The 22017-nt window shown below is 39.1% G+C and overlaps 1 protein-coding gene across 2 annotated transcripts in view; it reads right to left on the bottom strand.

Annotated features, from left to right (window-relative positions):
- stxbp6 (syntaxin binding protein 6 (amisyn)) overlaps positions 1 to 22017 on the bottom strand; it is a 191817-nt gene that overhangs the window by 106473 nt on the left and 63327 nt on the right. The gene's annotated exons all lie outside the window — the stretch shown is intronic.

Raw genomic sequence — 22017 nt, 5'->3', positions numbered from 1 at the left:
TAACATGTCATCTGTGTTTGCCTGTGTGGTTTATATGTAGATTGCATAGACCTGTGCTTGCTGGGGGGGGATTATAATTAACAGATTAATGGTTGATGCAGGCAAATTAAAAATGAGCTAGTAGCTACATGATAGCTCTTCCATTATTGATCTGCAGCAAGTAACACCCACTAGGGTATGCAAACTGGCTTAAATGCCTGACGTAGACTCAAAACAAAATTAGGCAAATATTGTAATGGCAGCATATAGGGAACTTTGAGTGGATTGAATCTACACCAGTATCAGCACTGCAAAGTTCTCATTTTCCCTTTCAAATGTGATCATATTACAACAGCAAAAAATAAATCCCCAAGCCCTAGCACAGTGAATAATGCTTGCATTTCTATGCATTACATCGCTTACTGTAAGCCCATGCTCCCTCTCCACTGAGGCTGTTGGACATATCTCCCTTGCCTAATAGGAAAGAAAATTAACAGGGCAAATCAGCCTTAATGAGTCTAAATCCGCTAATAAAGAAACTGAACGCTCAAGATCAGTCAACCAGGCAGTTTTTATTTCACCTTCTCCATCCCAAATGCTCTGAAGTAATGTAAGAGAGGACCTCAGGGAGGACTTAGCAGATACAGTATATGTGTTCATTCACTTTTATAATCCCTCTCATATATCATACATTTCTGCAGAGCATCAAATAGTAAATTCACTCTCTGCAGGATGTATTGTAACTCTGTATTGTTCTGTATGTTCACCATCTTTTCCCAAAGGCCTGTGCAAATACAGGTTTGCTAAAGAAATTTAAGAAGCGCAATATGAAAACTAAATATCAAAGATAGTACATATTTGTCTTTTTTGCCTTCTTGGTTCATGAAATGAATATCTGGTAGGCACCACGTGAAGAGGAACTACAAGCATGTACTGGCACAAAATGGAAATTACTTGTTTACATCTTAAAACCTAATTTAAAAGATAAGATTGTACTGACTATTATAACCTGAATTCAAGTGTTTAGACCCACTTTAGCCTTGCCAGTACATGAGGACCTCACAGAGGTGCATTTCATGCTTGATTAAATCATTACATGATAATAACAAGGCTCTGTATTGATCTGCATTTTGGCAACAGGGTCATATATTGATCTGCCTTTGATTATCATGAGGGTCATTTATTGACAAATTCCAACTGAGATCAATCGGTGCCCTTTAGATTGTTCAATAGAACGCTGCCTCTGCCTGAACCTCCTGCACCTCTTCATCTTAGTTACTGTACAAAAAGGTGGTACTGGTCAGGGTGCTGAAAAAAGCAAGCATGAAGATATGATTTATTGTTTAAAAATGTTTGTACACCAGTACCAAATCCAGAGTTTTGGTACCAATATCTAAGCAATACCTCTTTCAATGACTAATTATAATTTGACAAATGTTTCGACAAAACAGTTAACTCATCCATTAAAAATATGTCTGAATGCATCACTGTTTAATTGTACATTAGAGCAGAACTTCACATTATTAAAATAATTAAAAGATTGGATTTGGATCAGGAAATATCCAATCAAAGAATTAGTAAACAACATAGATAATCTGAACGAGGATTCAATACAAACTTTCCTTCCTTGACACTTTTTCATAGTTGAGTTTATAGACACATTTTGGTGGGCTCTCAAAAAGTATTGAGTTTCAATACTCACCCCTCAATAAGATGGGAGGGAGTTGAAGCACATGTCAATAGCACATGTTAACAGCAAATGTATAAATAATTAAAGCATTGCTCTTCAACCTACAGTCCAGTAGAAAATATCCATGTCTGTGTGTGTGTGTGTGTGTGTGTGTGTGTGTGTGTGTGTGTGTGTGCGTGTGTGTGTGTGTGTGTGTGTGTGTGTGTGTGTGTGTGTGTGTGCACCCAGATGCAGTGTCCCTAATAGGATCCCTGTGGGATTCCTCAGTTGCTTTTTACAGCAAACCTGCACACTGTCAGCAGTCAGCACTGACAGAGTCCGATTCTAAAACTAAAGATGGGACATGCAGTAATACTCTCTTGCTATCTCTCTCTACACACACGAACATGCAAGCTTACATTCAGCACAAATACACAACCATGAGTCATCAAAATGCATCTGTCAGCTTCTACAATAGTGATTTGAGTGTTGAGATGAATCAGGCAGTCATAATTACTGTAGCATGCCAAAATGTGTACAAACTCGTATACCTTATAATTGCATGTGTCTTCCTTCTTGGTTCCCCCAACTTTTGCTACAGTTTATTGTCTTATTTTCATTCTGAGACAAACATGGAAACAGACAGCTATTTAACAAGCTCTCTAATACAGATCTGTTTGTCTGTGTGTGTGTGTCTGTGTGTGTGTGTGTGTGTGTGTGTGTGTGTGTGTGTGTGTGTGTGTGTGTGTGTGTGTGTGTGTGTGTGTGTGTGTGTGTGCGTGCATGCGTGCGTGTGTGTCTGTTTGCTTCCTTGACAGGTAGGACACTGTCAGAAGTTGTTAGACTTTCAAAGCCACTAACCAGTGTTTGTAGCACCAAATTATGCAGCCATGAGGAAAACAACAAAACACAAAGATGACTTATAACTGTACTTAACACTTGTATTTACAATGATACCATTCATACATTTAACCAGCTACTTTAAACTACCTCGTCTGGACCATTTTAGTGTGTAATCGTTGTAGTGTAATAGTGACATTAAATAAAATAGGTCCAGAAAGAGATGTTTTTGTGGGCTGAAAAGGGAATGTAGAATAACCCCCCAGTGCAACATAATGTATCTCACAGCCTGAAAGACTGACTAGTGAATATTGCAAGAAGTAATTAACCAGCTTCTCTCTTTAGCTAATTGGAGATGGGAGTCTGATAGTCATTTCTTGTCATGGCTGCATAGCACAAAAAAAAGATAAAGAATTTTGTGAAAGCATGCAATTCACTTGGACATTTTGGAGGCTAACAGAGGACATCAATATAAAAAGGCATATTAAGAGGACATGACATGATTCCCGTTTTCCTATCAAGTCCTTGTTGCCAGAGATCGATGTCTTTGCCAGCTGGCTTTCATCAACAAATCCGCCTGCCATTGTACAACTGATGTAAAAAAGACATTCATGATAAAAGACCAATTTAACAAATCAATGTTGTTCAATCGAAAATTGAATTAAAGATAAAGGATAAAATCATGTTAACACATCTGTGTGACCAGTGGATAAGCCAAAAAAAAGGTTTCTGGAGTACTGCCAACATGTGCTTACCTACAGTGATGTTTGTTACAGCCACACTGATGTCTTTTAGTTAGTGTTTGCATTAACAATATGTGCGAATCAGAAGCTTAATATTATGTTTTGCAAGTAAAGATGATCCTAGGTAAATCTGCTCCCCTGTATTACACATGGTTAGCATTAAAACATATTAAAAATTAATTGTAGATTTAAAAAAGTTAAACTACAACTCTGTTACTATCTATCTATCTTTCTCTCTCTGATGCTTTGCAGCTGTCATGACACTTTCAACTTCCAAAGACTACCATAAAAAGACTTCATTCTTTACCCAGACATCAAATTTCAGGATTTTCAAATTCAGTCAAATCCATTGACTCATGACTGGTATAGCATTTTACAGCAGCAGCTTTAATTTAAGCATTTTAATCCTTTGAAAATTATGCAAAGCAAAGTCATGGCCATAATAAGAATAAAAACTATTTACGTTTATCATGAAAAATATTTTACATAATTTACAAATACCTACTCTGAAGCCTAATTTTTGAATACTTAATTTAATTTATTGCATACTCTGCATTGTTGACAATATTGTTGACATGTGTTGACATTAAGGCATAATGGTTTGGGTTTGTTCAATTTAGCATATCAATTGATTTGTGTATAAAATTTACCTCTTTTTTAACACTTTTCTAAAATATTTTAAGAACTGCACATGTACCCACCCACACACACATTTCTGTCCTATAAAGAAGGAAAATTGTCAAATGAACATTAAGCGTTACACATAAACTCCCAAATGTAGATCTACACATACCAGATGCAATCCTACAATCATACAAAACATCTATCAGGCCTTTACATGAACAGTCATGAGCTTTCTAAACCGTTAGCTTGTGCATATATTCAAGTGGAATCAAAAAATAAATAATAACAAATAATTAATAGACATACATTCCTGGAGGGGATGATTACAGGCCAACATGTAGCTTAAAACACTACAGTTCATATTATCCAAAAAAATATAGGAGTACAGTAGCTGTTACCTCTGTCATCTTGGTGGAATTAGGAATTTAAGCACATTACATACTCATTACGCAATGCTTTAGATAAGCAATGCAGCTACTCACAAAACATATTAAATGTTATGTTATGTGATCATCACCCAGTGCAGACTGACCAGCTGCATCCATGAGCCTGACTGTCTGTCTCTGGCAGTTTACATCAGATTCTTTCTTGATGACAGAATTACTCCCTAACACCTTCAATCTTTATTTGGTGCCATCCTTCTCTGACTCTGTGTTTATGTGTGTGTGCGTGTGTGTTCACAGCCCAAGGACATCCATGCAACAAATGCACTACTTGTCATATGCCTGAATGTATGTGAGTGTGTGTGCACGTGTGAGTGTTAGCGCATATGTGGTGTGTGCGGCTGTGTGTGTCTGTGACATCCTACCGCCCTTCCAGCATCAGATACATATCCTCAAGGTCACAAATCAGGCCAGGTGGCCATTTGGAAAGATTAAGGACACATTCCTAAAAAAGAGACACCTTTGATTTATCATATCATGCCAGTATCCATGGCAATCTCTGCTATAGAAGGGCAGCAGTGAGAGGCTATGAAGCTGGGCTCTCGGCAGACACCCAAGAGGTATCAGTCACACTCAAAATCTCTCCTAAACTCCTCTACATGGTATACCTCAAAATGACTGTGGTGAATGGAAAGTAGAGGATATGAGGGGGAAATGTGGGAGAGGGAAAGATAAGAGCGAGGGAGGAAGAAGGAAAGAGGGAGAGTGTAAGCGAGACACAGACATTAAACCCCCACTAGTCCCCTCTGACAGATGCTACCTAGGGCAGCATGCCAGGGAGGCACAGTCTTAAGATGACAGGCTCTGCCATAGTGAACAAAATTGATAATGCCATATGGCTAGAGGAGAATAGCTGTGGATTCTAGTCACAAAGCCGTGAACAAGAATTAATCCTTTTGCCGATGTTGTAGGACATGGCCCTGTAAGACTATTTTCATGAAGGAGGGGAGAGGAAAAAAAGGAACAGGAGAAAAAGGTGGAGGAGATGGAGGGAGGAGGGGTATGCTGCAGGAAAGGCCACCATGATGAAACCCCACGCCCTTCCCTCTTCCTCCTTGGGTGCATCCCTCTCATTAAACAAACAGAAACATACTCCGTTCCAATCCACTGACTCTTACGGTTTCCTAGATAGTTACACAAGAGCAGGCATAACAATTTGTGGTGCCTCTAAAATCAGATAAAAAGGTGCTTGTATTTTAAAGGAACAGAAGGTAGGTGGCACTGAGCCAGGATTTATGCTGTCTTAACATCCCTTTTACATACATGCACACACTGCAGAGCAGGGATTTTGTACTGTCACGGTATAAACAGAAGTTTTATAGAGATGGGAATTGTGCAAAATCCAAACAAACTGTTTCCTTTTCCCCAGGTCCAAAGGGGGACCTAAGGAGACAAGGGGAGCCGGTGGGCCTATTCTGTGGCGAGAAGCAATTAATTTGCAATGTGCAGCACCGGGAGCTGGAGGGTTAGACTTAAATGGAGCACAGCCAGCTACAGAGACTAGGCTTAATTGTTTGATTGATTGGCCGCGACTGCAAGGCATATTTCTGAAGCCCCTCTGTGCCGATCAATGAGTCAATGAGCACCTCGCCAAACCTCGCAGCTTCCAGGCCTCGCAATTCAATTAATGTGGAGGCCTTGGTGGCCCCTGCCTGCGATCGTGTTACAACCCAGGAGACAAGCCTCTACTGCTCCCCCTCTTTTTTCCTCAGATAGGAGTTTACTGCGGCAGATACAAGCTAAGGGGTAGGGTGTGTGGACGAGGGGAGAGGGGAGGGTTTAAGAGGAAGAGGCAAAGGGGGCGGGGAGGTTGGCTTTATTAGATTGGTAACAGACACTACATACTGTATCGGACACAAATCGAGTTACCCTCCTAATCTGTCATTTAAACAAATTATCTCGGGTGGTGATGCATCAGCAGTATCGCTCCACTCCAGGGGGTTGAGGTAAGGGGGAGGGATGGACAAATGGAGAGAGGGAGGGGCAGTGATGGAGGACTAAGGCTAATAGAGACACAGGAGGGACTGACACTTTGTCAGGAAAGCAATGGAGGAAGGAAGAGATGGTGAAGGGTGACTGGGGGCAGCACTATAAAATTCAGGTTACAATGAGGTATGTTGTTTATATTCACCTCAGTCCAGATCATGAATAATTCTGCAAAAGACATCCTAAATATTTTAGCTACTGGCAGCTTAAAGTTGTAGTCTGCACGATTTGCATGCAACAAAATGCTAAACTGAATATTTGACAATCCAACGGATACCACAATTTAATGCTAACACATTGTTCATATATTAGTATGGACAAGAAAACAGGTTGAGGGAAGGAGGATGAGTAGACAAGTGCAAAAATATGAATAAATGTAGGAAGTTTAAGAGATCTGTACAATATTCCATTATCTAAAACAGCTGAGTCCATGAAGGAGGGAGAAATTGAAGCTGGACTGGAAGCAATGTGTGCTGTCTTTTAAAATGGCAGAGAGCTTTGACATGATGTTTGGTCCAGGTCAGGGTCAAGGCTGAGCCCACCATTACTGAAGATTGACAGGTTCATTGAGGGAAGACATACAGATAAACAGACCAACAGAGACATGTCAGCGACTTGGGAGCTGCAGTGCAGTATGTTGAATGTGTGACAATACAAACATGAATAGCGTGTGTACTGTGTTGAGAAAACTATAAAAGAATATAATTGTTTAGCTAAAATGCTTTTATGCAAAGAACCAGAGTGTCACACAAAGCTTAAAGAAAAAGAAAAGTATTTGTACTGTTATACAGAAGAAAATGACAACATAACGTAATTACAACAGCTATTTTATGCCTTTGTGTTGAATTGTGCTGTAGTATATATGTTATCTGGTGCAAACTCATTCTGACACCTTCACGTTTTGAACTACTCAGTGATGACTGATGGATGAGCTATACTGTTGTGTGAAATATCCCCTACAAAGGATATGTAGCCGGAAGTGTTCAAGATTAAATAAGAAAAACATATAAAGAAAGTGTGAAAGATCGATTTTTCCCAAAAGTGGCGAAATTCAATTCAATTCCAATTTCTGATTATATTTCCTGTTAATCACATAATTACCTAGTGTATCTCAGAACTAATCACCACACTTAATGGTTTTTTGTTGGGGGCCCCCACAGCTCAATGAAACAGGCGGTGTGACAGTGCTGTGGGTGTAAATTAAAGTGAATTGCAATGTTTCCTACTGGCTGCTGATAGGAGTCATAAATCACTTAATGTACCTTACTACAAAGCCTTTACAAAATACAAACTTGAACATGCTGCATTTGTCAGACTGAATGACATACTAATACTAAATTGAAAATAGCGTCTGTGATTCCATTGACATGCACCAGTGCATTTAACTATCAAAGAATAGTGCCATTCTGAAAATGATCTACATTGTAAGGTTTTCACATCTATGTTTGTTTCTTTACGATAACTCCTGGCTCAATATACAATATGTCAAATAGACTTAAGAATGGTTAATAGAGCTTGCCAAGACCAGAAGGAAATGTGTCCTAATTTGAATAATATGTCAGGAAGTACATGCAATTTGAAAGCTTAATATGAATGATGTTTAACCCTTATGCTTCACTAGGAACATTTTTGGCTTTTTAATTTGCGATTTTTTTGCAATAACTTTGGCTGTATTAATACATACGGCATAACATTTGATAAGGGTGTATATTTTTTGTCCAATTTTGGAAGTTCAACCTCATTTCCTTCAATTCATCTATAATAAATTGTGTAATCTAAAGTGTAAATATGTGTATGCAATCATTGAACAAACCTAAAGGAATAATTTGGTTAAAGAGTCAATGATATTAATGTGACACAATGTCCTGAATATGGCAGGTGAGCTACTTTGTTTGTTTTACAATAATCTATATTGTTTTCTCAGTCAATCCCTTTTACTAAATCCATACCCCAGTGCATTGTGAAAATGCAAACATGAGAAAAACTGCTGATCAGAGAAACACACACACATTACATCACAAAGTGGGGCGGTGTGAGAGCATTGACCAGGAGATCAAGGCAGGTCTCAAAGGCCCACTGCCTCACTTTGACCCTCCAACCTCTGGAGCTTCACTTAAGAGTCTCGCCTCCTCTTTCTCCAGCTCCTACATCTTCTGCCCCTTCAGCTCCCTCTACACCCAGCCGTGGGATGCTGAGTTCACACTATCCAACTCTGCCGACTCAGAGAAGCAAAAGGTCAAGGTGCAAAGGTCAGCTTTAAATCTACGACCCCTACATCTTATGCATGAGGATAGTTTCCTCTACAGAGCTTTGTATTCACTGGTTTTTCATCAACTTTAATTCAAACAGTTCCTTGTACTGTATGTATTTTTCTCAGCAAGAAGCATTTGCTATAACCTAAACTAGAGCCTGTCCACATCCAATACATTTATAAAGATATATACATGCACACACTGATCATATCTAAAATACAAAACACATTTACACCAATGACTCATACTTATTTTAAATTTACTGTAGTACATTAGTGAATAAAAATGTAGTATATAAAGTGAGATTTTCAAGTTTTCTGCTTTGAAATGGATTAATACCCATCTACTTTCTATATGATGGAGCAATGTGCTGCAATGTCCTTGTATAATAAGCAGCTGCACCTGGGAGAGCTGTCCTCATTAGGGCTCATCATACAGTGCACATTTACACACACACACACACACACACACACACACACACAAAAAGACACATAGTTGGCTGCAAGTACGCTTTAAGTGTTTAGCCATGTTTCTCAGGTTCCTCTGAGTCACAATTAGGCACTTGGACAGCAGGCACACAGTACAGAAACAAACACACCAATCCACTCGTACGTTACCTCTCCCTAGAATTAGACTTACTTACTTACAACTGGTCTTCAGATTAGTTTCTTAACCCAAGGTCACTAAACGGGAGTAATGGGCCATAAAGATGGCAAAATTATACAAATAATTCCACAGTTACAAGGACAAGTTTATGTGCACATTTGTGTATATGAAACAGTATCAAAAATGAAGCTACTACCAACATAAACCTTCAGTCACATATAGTATAATTCCTTTAACTGATGATTAACAGAGCATGTGTACATGTATCTACAACTCATTCTACTGAACTCCATCCACCACCCTGAACCTGACTACAAAGTAGTACTAAACTGATGAGTAATAGCAGGCACATGGATACGCAGTAGCATGAGTCACATCTTTTCATTGTGAATTTTACTCACACTCATTTCCAGTAACACAGGGGTCATTATTAATGAAAGTCAAAGGTTGAACCAGTTACGTCAACTACAGACGTCAATCTAGTTTATTCTTTACTGTAGAAGACTCTTACCAGCGCCAGGTTTACCAAAGACACCCAACAGCGCATTAAAATCTCTGTTCACTGATAATAGAGCAAAACAGATTATTTTTCTTAAGATATGTGAAGCTGGGAACTCATTTTTTTCTGGCAGTAAGGGTGCAAGCACTCAAAAATAATCAGCTCCACAGCCAGAGCAATAGACATTAACTCGTGCACATTAATACAGAGATTTCATTTTCTCCTAATTGCTTCTGTGCACTGAATAAGTGAGTAGCTTTTTAGGCATGCTGTGGCAGAGCACATCTAGACTCCGAATGTGACATTCAATTTCTTTTAATGCGTCAAGTGGGTAAAAAAAACAACTGTGGTGAATAAAGTTGGGATTCATTATAGCACACAGAAATTAATCTAGAGTGAAAATGTATGTGTTTGATGTAGGAGGACTTGTTGTCTTAGTCCTATGGTTAGTATGTGTGTGTGTGCAAATGTGCATGAGCGTGTGTGCTCCTATGAAAGTCTGTCTCAGCCCAAGTGGCTGTTGAAATATGAATGCATGCTTTAACTGCCCTGCTATCCTACCTGCAGAGCTTCTGCAGTCACTGTCTTATGGCAATGAGCAGTGACAAGGGAATTCAGGGGGAATGGGTCTGCTTCAAAAGCCATTTCTACTGCCACTAATTGTCTGTCATCCCAAGCTGATAGGCAGCAGGACACTGACAGACAGCACTGATCACAGAGTTGGGGCACAATTGAATTCAGTAAAAAGGAGCCCGTCTAAATGCCTGAGCTAAGGCACACTCAGGGTTGCATTATGGAAGATTTTTATGTTAGACCACATCTACCTCAAGCTAATTATCAGCCTAAATCACAAAATAGTACTATAAGTGAAGTGTCCCATCCCACCACCTAATATATCAAGTGTAAATTAATTTTATGTGCCCCAAATATACTTTAGGTGTCAGTATGGACACTTAACTGGTTGAAGTAAGTGACCTCAGAGAGAAATCCAAACTAAACAGCAAAAATCAAATACCTTTCCTTTTTGGTATATTTTAGATTAACCCAATCACAGAGCAGCATGATGAACATGAGGTGTACTGTTCACAGACATCTAAAGTTGAAACAACTATTCAAATAGTTGATTTGTTAAATCACAGAAAATCAATTGGCAACTATTTTAATATTTGCTTGAAAGTCTTTTTCTGGTACCAGCTTGCCCAATGTGAAGATTTATCAGTTGAATAAAACAAACAATTTCTCTACTTTCCCAAGAGTTACAAATTAATTGAGGAAATAACAAATTATAAATATAAATTATAAATATAAATTGATGAAAATAATTAATAAAATGGCATTTGGAGTCACTGACTGCAGCTTGTAGGTTTTTTGTCCTGTTCTGTCTACAGACATTTTTGTTGCACCCTTTAAATATGTGAAGACAAGTGACACTATACCACATATGTTCTCACATAGTTTGTTGTCCTGTCATTCCCACTCCGTCCTTCCACCCTCTGTAGTGTATGTAATTCCAGATATAGAAGACAGAATGCTCTTTATGGCATTTAAATTAACTCTAAAGCCCCAAAGTCAATGTTATATTTACCTCACTGACGCATGGTGGGCATTGGATGACACAAATTCACCTGCTGTGCTGGCATGAGGCCTAGCTGAGGTGTGAGAGCGATACTGAACAAAAGGATAATGCAGAATGGAAAACACCTGTCTAGCTTGCTTACACAAACCACAGGAGGCTGCATCAACACTGAGAGGCACTCAGGTCAGTGTACTGTATGTTGGCTTAAAATACTGCAAACATGTCCAATGATAGCAGGTTGATGATGTGAGAAGATCGCTGTGTGTGAAAAATGTAATAAATGAATATCATGAATAATTCTCTTTGCAATTTTTTTTTAGTTTTTTTGTTCATTTTTTATTGCTTAGTCTCTATCTGTCTGTTTCTTTTCATCTCTTGTTTTATCTGTCTCTCTGTAGGAGTGTACTCATGCTGAGACAGGAGCATTGTGTTTCTCTTTCCTTGTCTTTGAGGATCTATTGGCCAGGCAGACCCACCTACTCAGCTGACCCAGTCCAATCCAGATCCTGAAAGCACGGGGGCTATTTAAACTACCACTGGATGACAGGCCACCCTCCCTTTGTCTGGGAGTAGACCATTGCTGTTGTTTCAGCTGCATTGCAGTCATCCTGAACACATCCATATTTCACTGGGGAAAAGAAGATAGATCGAAGAAGAAAAGGCAGCTGAGGACAACGCCAGAGCTGTGAAAAAAAGAGAGAGGCAAGGAAGTACTGCAACAAGACAACAAAACGTATCAAGAAAAAGAAAATGGATAAATAAGCAAACCTAATTTAAGGGTTTTTGACAGCCCTTATATGTTTCTGACTCATTGGTGCAAAATAAAAAGGAGAGGCTACCAAAAGGTCGCACTAACATGTTGCTCAAATCCAATCAACCCAACAATTCAAGGACACAACTTACTCATTAACCCTCCTTTTCATTAGATATAGCCTGGACACCTCCCTATTACTATTCATGACATTCAGGATGCAGACTTGCACAAATTACAATCCTGTGGCCCATCAGTGCAGCAGACAGCAGGCAGTAACTTACTGTATTTCTGAGTGTTGAGCTGCAGCAGGTAACTCATTTTCCTGACACCCATTGCAAGGGAATTAAATAAGATAGACCTGAAATTGTCAGACAGTTGACCTATAAATCCACAAGTGGGCCACTAGTGCCAATGGAAATGGACAGACAGAGGTAGGATTTTTAAAAAAGAGGTCCAAAGAAAGGCAGGAGAAATAGGAAGTGACAGAAGATGGGGAAAAACAGATAGACACATATAAGAATATTAGGTGTTTTTTCCCTTCAACCATCAGGCAGGGCAAACACAACCTGACGGTGAGATATGACATATGGGTGTGTCCTGTTCAGCCCACTTTCCCCCCAGCAGTTCCTGTGAATGTCTGGTCAGCCTGGCCCTAATCCTCCCTCTGAGACTGACACCATTCCTGCCCCCCTGAGCTGACAGGATTCTATTTTTTTTTTTTTTTTTTTTACCTCCTCTGTACTTTTACATGATAATAGGTTAAAAGAAGGACACGTAAAGAAGATCATTTTTCATGCAGATAAAAAGCTTTCATTCTTTTGACAATCACTGCAGAGATTTACTACAGCCAGGAGCCACAGATAGATGAAGGAAAAATGAGTGAAAGAGGCAAACAAAATGTGGATTGACAGCAGAAAAGCATGATGAAACAAGTGATTTCTGATGCTGTGAGCAAGTATTGAAACAGACTGCAAGACGCAAATAACACTGGGCTTATCTGTGAATGTGATTAAAAAGCGACTGTTGGGACACATAATGTTTAACCTACATACCCTATCGCTAGCGATTCCCACCGAGAAAGTCCCTCTTATCTGCTAATAGACCTTGGTAATCCCTCAAACACGCATGTACTGTACATTGGCAGCTTTTAATGAATACTGAATGAGAGATGAATCCTGCTAGAAACCAATGGATTGCTTAAACTATATTGAACTACTGCATAGAGGGTCCAGCTGTTTAACTCAATGTTGAGTTTTCAAGCTAAAACATATAATACAGTCAATACTACCGCATCCTTGAGAACAGTTCAATCTGATTTTTGAGAATTAAATATAGTACAGAGGTTTCCCATAAACTGTCCCTTACAAAGACAGATAACAGGCAAAATGTTGATTTTACTACGAATTATCAGCAAGGATCAACAGCTGGATGAATAATCCAGGGCTTGATGCCAATTACTGAGTCTGAAGATGAATATTTACTGCCTCTGTGATTCAATAGAAAACACTGGGGGAATTTTGAAACTTTCCCTTTAAAAACACATATGTTACATCATACTTTACAAACTCTCACAAAATAAAATTTGCGCCAATCAGTTACTTGTAATGTGGAGGAAAAGTGGGAAAGTTCAGGCTCCAGGGGATTTGGGCAGAAAATCGGAGTGCAGAGAGGGAGAGATTGTAGACGACCAGTAGTGGAGATCAGCAGTGTGACCATATCCAGAAAATTAGATTAACTGAATTAGAGGGATTAGATTGACTACAGCTGGATTGGACCTGATGCCTCTAAGAAAATATAAAGATAGAGCAAGAGAGGGAGCACAGCACACTAGAGAGGGGGAACAAAGAAAGGAGGATAGCCGGAAGAGTAAGATATAAATAAGTTTCTTTGGGAGTTGGGTGGAAAAGTCGTATTGCGGTAGTGAGAGGAGCAGAAGGAGAAGGCAGATCAGCAGATTTAGGTACCCTGGGTAACTTTTAGGGGCTGGCACTGAAGTGAGCAGCTGACGCTGTCACGGCTGCTAAAGGTTCAGTTGGGTTCTTCTGCTCAACAGGACTCAGCTTGAGCTGCAGTGCCCCTCAGTGGTTGAGTATGGGCATACAGGCTGAACCTCAGAGCATGTCTACAGAGGAGACATGAGGGCATGAAAAGGACAAGAAAATTAAACAAATTACTTATATCATCTCTTGGTTCAAAACCCCAAAGCTATGAAGTAATTATTTCATTCTTAAAAGATAAAATCGTATTGTTTCACGTGTGGATTTTGATACTTTTGGTTTTTTTTGGCAGTTGATTGCCTTTCTCCTTTGATATTATTTGACTTGTTTAGTCCTCCACCAGCGTGACACAGGTACCCTCTTTATTTGCTCTAGGACATGATGAAGCCATTACCAGATCATTAACCTGGACAGAACTTGTATTATGTTTGAATAACAGGTTAGGTGTGTGTGTGTGTGTGTGTCTGTGTGTGTGTGTGTGTGTGTGTGTGTGTGTGTGTGTGTGTGTGTGTGTGTGTGTGTGTGTGTGTGTGTGCGTGTGTGCGCGCGTGTGTGTGTGTGTGTGTGTGTGACTGTCTTGTTGTGTGAGAATGTGCAGCAGTGAAAGACAGAGCTCTAAGCAGGGGAGATGAAGCCTAAATCAATATGATTAATTCATGTTAATTGCTGCCCCCTGGTGTCAGTGCCGCGGCTGTCGTTACTTTGCTGATACACACGGTTTATGGCGCTGCCTCTTTGCCCAGAAGATAAATCTCCCAAGTCAATAGAGAGACAGATACAAATTCCTGATGCTTCATAGCTTCACACTGCGGTTACCTCTGGCCCAGACACAGCAAAAAACTATTCTTACAATAACTCGCCCTTCTACCCCCCCAGTCCTCTTGTGGAATCTGAAGAATATTAACAAGGCTGTGAAGATGTATCATAGATAAACAGGAAGTGACAGATTTTGTTATGAATTCTCCCCCTGCATATTCAACCGTGATTTAGAGGCTTCACACAGCCTGCACTGCAAAATTGTAGGGTGTTGTCTGCATACTGATGTCCTGCTCAATCAGTTGTGTATCCAGGTAAATTAAAACACATACATCCTAGGAAATCTGCATCTCATTATTTTGTTTTGGATTTAAAAGTTGTAATGCGATTAATTCATTAAGTATAAAGTCATTCTGCAACATAATTTAGGTGTAGAATACACAAATGCAACGGGATGTTTTTCACATTAAAAATTAAACACAACTTATTTGGAAAATAAAAACCCAGTTGTAGCCTCAGCCTTTTCACCAGGTACTGCACATGTGGCCTAAAACAGAGGGAATGACCAATCAAATATCCTCAATTTCACTTGAGTGACCACCGAAGGGATATTTTGTGGCCTATTCCTAGAGTTAGTCAAACAACACAAGGTTAGGGACAAGTTTCAGCTGAAGTTGGGTATTTTGGACAATAATAAATGCATTTTGCAAGCATTAAATGGCCTGTACAAGAGTTGACACACAATCCTATATAACAATGCCTGAAATTATTTATATAAAAAGAGAATAAAAGTGGACCTAATACTGAGCCCTGTGGTACACCCTTATCAACAGATATAATATTAGAACATAGACCACCATATCTAATGCATTAAGACCTATTACTAAGGTGGTTTGAGAACAAAGCAACTGCTTGCTCTGAGAGTCCATGAGTTGAGAAATCTAAAGGATCAGCCTCCTTCGATTTTTAGAGTTAAAAAATACTATTCTTCACAAAATATACATATTAAAGGCTTCCTCAGCTCAGAGATTGATGTGAAGAGAGACATACTGAAACTGATAGGTAAGGATGATTAATGGCCTGTAATCAGTCAAAGGTAGTGACATGAATTTGAGGTGCATGGTGTACATGTGAAGCTGATTACTTGGTCGCATCATCATTCAGGCATTTAGCTTAGTTTTAAAACCACTTCCACTTCTGAAACAAATGTCTCATTTATCAAAAACAAAGTCAAGTTATGGCTGTATGGCTAATATGGACAAGAGGAATGATTAAATTTACCATCATCCTTTAAACATAGATTACATGAAGCCTGTGTGTGTTGTATCAATAGAGGCTTCTAAAAATCCATACTTTCCTTTTACAGTTATGTTGTTCATAAAGGATGCCAACTTAAATTCACTGAAACCTGTTATGGCGAACTAAGGGACCCAAGCGCAGGACATCAAGACAGGGGAAGATTTGAAGAATTTATTCACAAAATGCAATGTGTGAGGATGGGGGGCAGTCACCAGGGGAAATAACTGGGCACAAGGAAGGAGAAGTAAGTACAACTTATCGAATAACATGAACACAAGAGCTACAATACCACTGTGGCAAGTACATCAATCTGGCAATGTGTGGTTGAAGATCCGGGGTATATATGCACTGCAGGTGAGTATGATTGACTGGGAGTGGAATGTGACACAGGTGAATGGAGGCGGGAGCCAGCAACCAGAGAGAGAAGGATCTGCCCACACCAAAAGCCTGACACAAAACAGAGAATGACAAGGACACAGAAACATGGGGGAAGGGGAAACACAAGAACACACTAGGAAATGCTAGATGTGGAGGGAGCATCCATGACAGAAACCCCATTTTGTCTCAAATTATATGGAAATAAAATTATTTCTAACACAAAATAAGGTTGTTGTTTGTTTTTTTAAAGGACTTAATAGGTTTTTGTTTCTGTTTTAACTTACACCAGAATTTGATCTCTTATTTTATAAATGAGATTCTGGGCCATTTTGTACTGCTATTCTCAGCAATGGTACAGATATCTATTTGAATTTCTCACTGATGCTATCAGATAAAAAAGCATGCAAAGAAACATTAAAATGCAATAGACACTTGCAGCATCCCATAAGACAACTAAGGTTTGTACCTTTGAGTGAGAAACAGCTGTATGTTTCTGCACTAAACTAGAGAAACTGCTTGATACACTGTACCTCTTTGAAAGGGGCTGACTGATTCACTTCATCCATGTCACTGGGTGAGAGCTTTGAGTGCTCCCAGAAGAAGGAAAGATTGCATGCCACTGCTTGTTTGTAGCTAATCTGTTTCTTCAGTCAAGTCAATATTGTAACAGCTGGATACACTAGAGGAGTGAGATGCTGGATCAATGATGATACCACATCATACCATGAGACTCATGCACACACACAATGGCGCTTAGATACAAAAACATTTTTTCTATAATGTATGTCTCAAGGCTTGAAATGCATCAAGAGACATCAAGCTGGAATGAATACCTGCCTTACAGTTGCTGCAGTAATGCACTGTTAATTTCAAAGAAACAGTAAACATCCCTAATGTTTTGGACCTTTATAACAACAATAATCCTGCGCACAATGTATTGTGAACATAAATGGTATAAAAGGTCCACAAGGAAGTGGGTCACTGCAGATCTTTTTCCTCCACCCCCATTTGTCTTGTAAAACTAGTCTCATTTCCAGCAGAAGCTTAAGGTGGTATTTATACTGTAAAAATAGCAGATGCTTCTCTATGCCTTTTCCTTCAACTATAAAATATCCATTTAAAAAAATAAAAAAAAACAACAAATTAGATTGGGTGTCTTTTGCTAACCCACTATAGAATTACACATTACTCTACACAAAAATAGGCACAAAACCACTCAGTGTTTAAAAGTCAGAAGTCAAAAGTCTTCTACAATAAGATGACCATACTAGAAAAGTTTAAGTGTGAGAGAGAAGTTTGTGAGGTAGATATACATTTGAAGATAATGAATAATGATTGCAGCATGGCTGACATTGCACTCCACGGGAACTCAAAGGTAGAGGGGAGAATGGGTAGGATGGACGGCCCAATTTAGAGCAAGCAGCTGTTCTGCACATTGCATCACTATACATCTGCCAAGTCACTGTAGGTAGGGGGCTGAGGTGACTTCCCAAGCTTCAGTCCCCACTCCTTCCTGACGTAAATTTCAGATTCTTCCTGTAAACACACTTGATTCACACACACAAGCACAACTGGATAGTCCCTTGCAATAATTAACAGGCCTGGACCCTGTTTCCCAGAAACATCTTACAGATAATGTGACCTTAGTTTCATTTTAAGACTGCAGGGTAAGATCATCTTAGCCTTAAGATGCTTTTGGGAAGCAGGGCTTAGACTGCAGTGCTATTGGTATGGAAGGTATGGACTCCTCCCTCCTCATTCAGTTCAGGAAGCTGCATCACATGTGCTGATTCAGTGCCTGTCTGTGAGATGTACCTTTTCCCTGTTGGTGCCATGTGACTACACATAGCTCAGCTCACTCAAGGTACTGCTTAAGGTTAGGCAGTGGTCTTGGCCAAGCTGCTATACCCTATGTCTGTTTTTAGCAGTTTTTGCTAACCTTCAAGCATACATGAAGCTCAGCAAAGCAGCAATTGAGGAGTGATGGCACCAAAGTCACTACTGGCAGAAAGCATCTCATATATAGTTACAGCAGCAGCAAAGGGAAGTGTTAGCACCAGTAATAAAGCAGTTTGTGAATCAGCAAACGTATACAAATCAATAGCATAAAAACCTACTATTAGCACCACAATGCACATGCCAAACAACAGCTTAAGCAGAGTAAGGACAGCCACTACACTATTAATACCCATGAAAACACAAAATGTAGAGAAATGTGAGTTGAGAGTTGCCAATAGATGCCATGTCATCAACCACAAGCAGATGTACAGGAGATAAGCTGCATGTGCCAGCAGACACATAATATTCACATGTTGACATTGGCAAGCACAAACACACAACCTCAACTGAACCAAGATCTGATTCATGATTCTTGTGTTAGCCTGAACTGATAATGGGTTTGACTGGTTAACAAACTGAGTCATGGAATATTGGCGGCACCAGTAGGGACTGGCTGATGGCAGACTGTTGGCAGGTAAGCTTGCTTATGAAACGTTATATGAGCAGTAGCAGCAGCAAGTGTTTGATGCAGTGACACAGCTGAGGTAGCAATTAAGCAGGGCACTGTGGAAGTCAGTTGTGGAAGAAAATACTCAGAGGAGTCATCCTGGAATGGTCAATTTGCTCATTTCTTATTTATTAGTTAGTTAGTTATTGGGGTATGACTAACTCTTTTTTTAATGTGGAATTCCCTGTTAAATGAACTGTAGCCTCAAATACAGTTAGACTGACTACTGTATCTGTACTGTACTTAACTTCTGTATTGTTAGTTTTTAGCACTTTCATGTGGTGGAAATAGTTTGTAAAAGTTATGTCTAGAAACATTGCTCCGTATCCCACTTTCCAGAATACCTTGGGCACAGATGCAAAATCTTGCTGCAGTTATTAGACTTTCACGTTGGGGTAAAATCCAATCCTGACTAATAGAAGTACTCAAAAATCATTGCAGAGATTTGTATGCGATAAGGAGAAATAGAGGTGCGGTTCCATTTCATTCAGCTTTCTCACCTCTGGGTGTAGTATGTAATTACTCCTGTGGAGCTTTGTGAAGGATGACAGATTAAAAAGGAGTTGCCCGGGGCGGTTGGCCAGCCAGTTAGTTCACTAGGCAGCCACTGAGCCTCTCCGGAGGTCACACCACAGTCCCTGGCAAACAGGTATGTCAACGCTCCTGTCAAGGTGACATCTGCAGACACATTCTCCAGCCACTAAAGTAGCTTTTTAGTGTTCCTTTTGCATATTTTGAGGTACCTGCACTTTATATAATAGTACCATTTTCTTTACTTTATACTTCTAATCTATTACCTTTGTGACAGAGATATTGTAAATTTGACATTTATTCACCAGCTGTAATAAATTGTTAGCATTTCTAAACTAAATGTAATAATATTGATTAAACTACCAACCAGCTCATACAATAGATCAAATTAGCTCCACTTCAACTGGCTTCAACATTAAAGTAATGCTTATATATTAAAGTATCAGAAAAATAGTCTGGCTGTATGGTTTATAATAAAACAGTGACAATGACCATTTTCCTGTATAATGAATACTTTCACTTTACATTTTACACTTTCACTGAACATTGTATTGATACTTCTGTGCCCATAGTTAAGTAAATGGTGGATGCTTGTTCCACCACTGATAATATGTAACATTTTATCTCATAAAAAGAAACTCATCACTGAGAACACTGGCATTTTTTATGATAAAGACAGACATTTTAAAACCTGAAAAACATCTTCTATATTTAAAATATATTTTATTAATTCAAAACAGATGAGTAAAGTATCAAGACTCCTACTGGTGTGTGTTGTTCTCCATCTGCAGGTTGGGAAAACATGTCATGCTTATCTGCCCACTTCCTCTGTCCCTCTGTAACTTAAGCCCCTGTCAAGACATTCACTGTAGCAATTACTAGTATTGAACTGCCCTCAATCAGCCCTTAATTCAAGCCTTCAACCTGCGATCAATGTATACATTAAACCAAAATTACACACTAATAATCAGTTCTTCTAATCAATACAATACTGGGCAATAAACCTACAGCTGACAGAAATGAAGAGTCTTTCTACAAGGCTAGCGCACCCTCCTGTGGTGTGCAGCGGTAGTTTAACTCTGCCTAGTTCACATGTGAAATGTTAAAGGTGCTGATTCTATTACAGTGAACCAGGTTACAGTCTTACAGACAAATAATAATTTCCAGATGTCAAGAAATAAGCCAGGATGTGCATGTAGGGTATGAGGACAGGAGCAGACACTTTGTATTGCCCAGGACATCAGTGTTGCAAGAGCTGAGAGGGAAAGAGCGATGAGAGCTGAACGATTAGAGTTGGGCTATACAAAGGAGTGAGGAATGATTCACAAGACTTGGCAGAGTGAGTAATGGTAGCAGAGTCCTGCACAGGGGCTTTTATGAGGTACTTGCTTCCCCCTCTCCAGCACTAAAAGCTATAGATCATGTATTTCAGCACTGCTTCCGCGCTTACTGCCCTTCTGCCTGTCAGACTGGTCGCCATCATTAATTAGAACATTAAAATACCATTAAGAGGAGGCAGGGAGGGGAAGATAACATAGATGTTTTGATAAGATTTATTCATGCTTACTTGACTCTGTTGTACCTTCAGTATGTAGGCCTTTATCAATGATCAGGCTCACCAGTTTATTCTCTCCTTTTCTAACAATGAGTGAATTCACAGTTAAGGTCTTCTGATACAAATATGGAGACATGAATATTTGTTACAAAAATGTATTATCTATACTGTTTGGGTGAATGTACATCACTTTTGGCTAGCATCAATGGGTAGAATTCTTTGGATATGTATATAGTTATCAATGTAATTAACTAATTTAAAAACAAAGCTGTTTTTAAAGGGAAATAGCTGCAAATAATTTAAACATGAACTTAATTTGGCTTGGAGCTTAAAATATTATAAACTGACTTTTTCCACCGACTCATTGACCTCGAAAAAATCTACAGACATGAAAAAAATTCCCAAACTTTGGCTGTTAAAGTTGTTTTATGTTTTAATAGAAAGCCTTTGTTACAAACTGGAAACATGGAGTTTGAAAGACATAGCCATTTACCATATATGGAGGGTGTTTGCTATTGAGAGTTGCATTATGAAAATTGTAGGATCTGGCATTTTGGAGATTGAGCTATACTAGGCACTAAAAGTCAGGATATATAGACCATTCTTGTTTTATATGACTCTTAAGAGTCCCCTAACGTTCTGAAGTGTATAATCAAACAATTAGAAAAACCTTTACAGATTTAAATCATTGCACCACTGAGTATTTGAATGGACTCAGGATAATTTTGGTACATGGGTCATGAAACAGTATATTTGGTCATAAAAGACTTTTGCTGAAGGAGTTTTAAATATTTCTTAATTGATCACAATTCAAAGGCCAGTTTTAGATTTTGCTGTTATCTAATAAAACTCCTTGTATTGAAATATCTGTCCATCAATTTAGGCGTGACACTGGTTCCAATCATTAGTTAGATTCTTTATTTTTTTAATGGTGGGGCTTTGGTTTATATTTCTACTACATATTGTGTCTTTAAAGTAAACCACATGAGGGCAGTCTTCACTGTTGCCTGGACAGAGGATCACA

Source organism: Scomber scombrus, chromosome 19, assembly GCF_963691925.1.
Source record: "Scomber scombrus chromosome 19, fScoSco1.1, whole genome shotgun sequence".
In the NCBI taxonomy this organism is placed as follows: domain Eukaryota; kingdom Metazoa; phylum Chordata; class Actinopteri; order Scombriformes; family Scombridae; genus Scomber; species Scomber scombrus.
The sequence above is the reverse complement of the archived record's forward strand: the minus strand, read 5'-3'. Positions and strand labels throughout refer to the sequence as shown.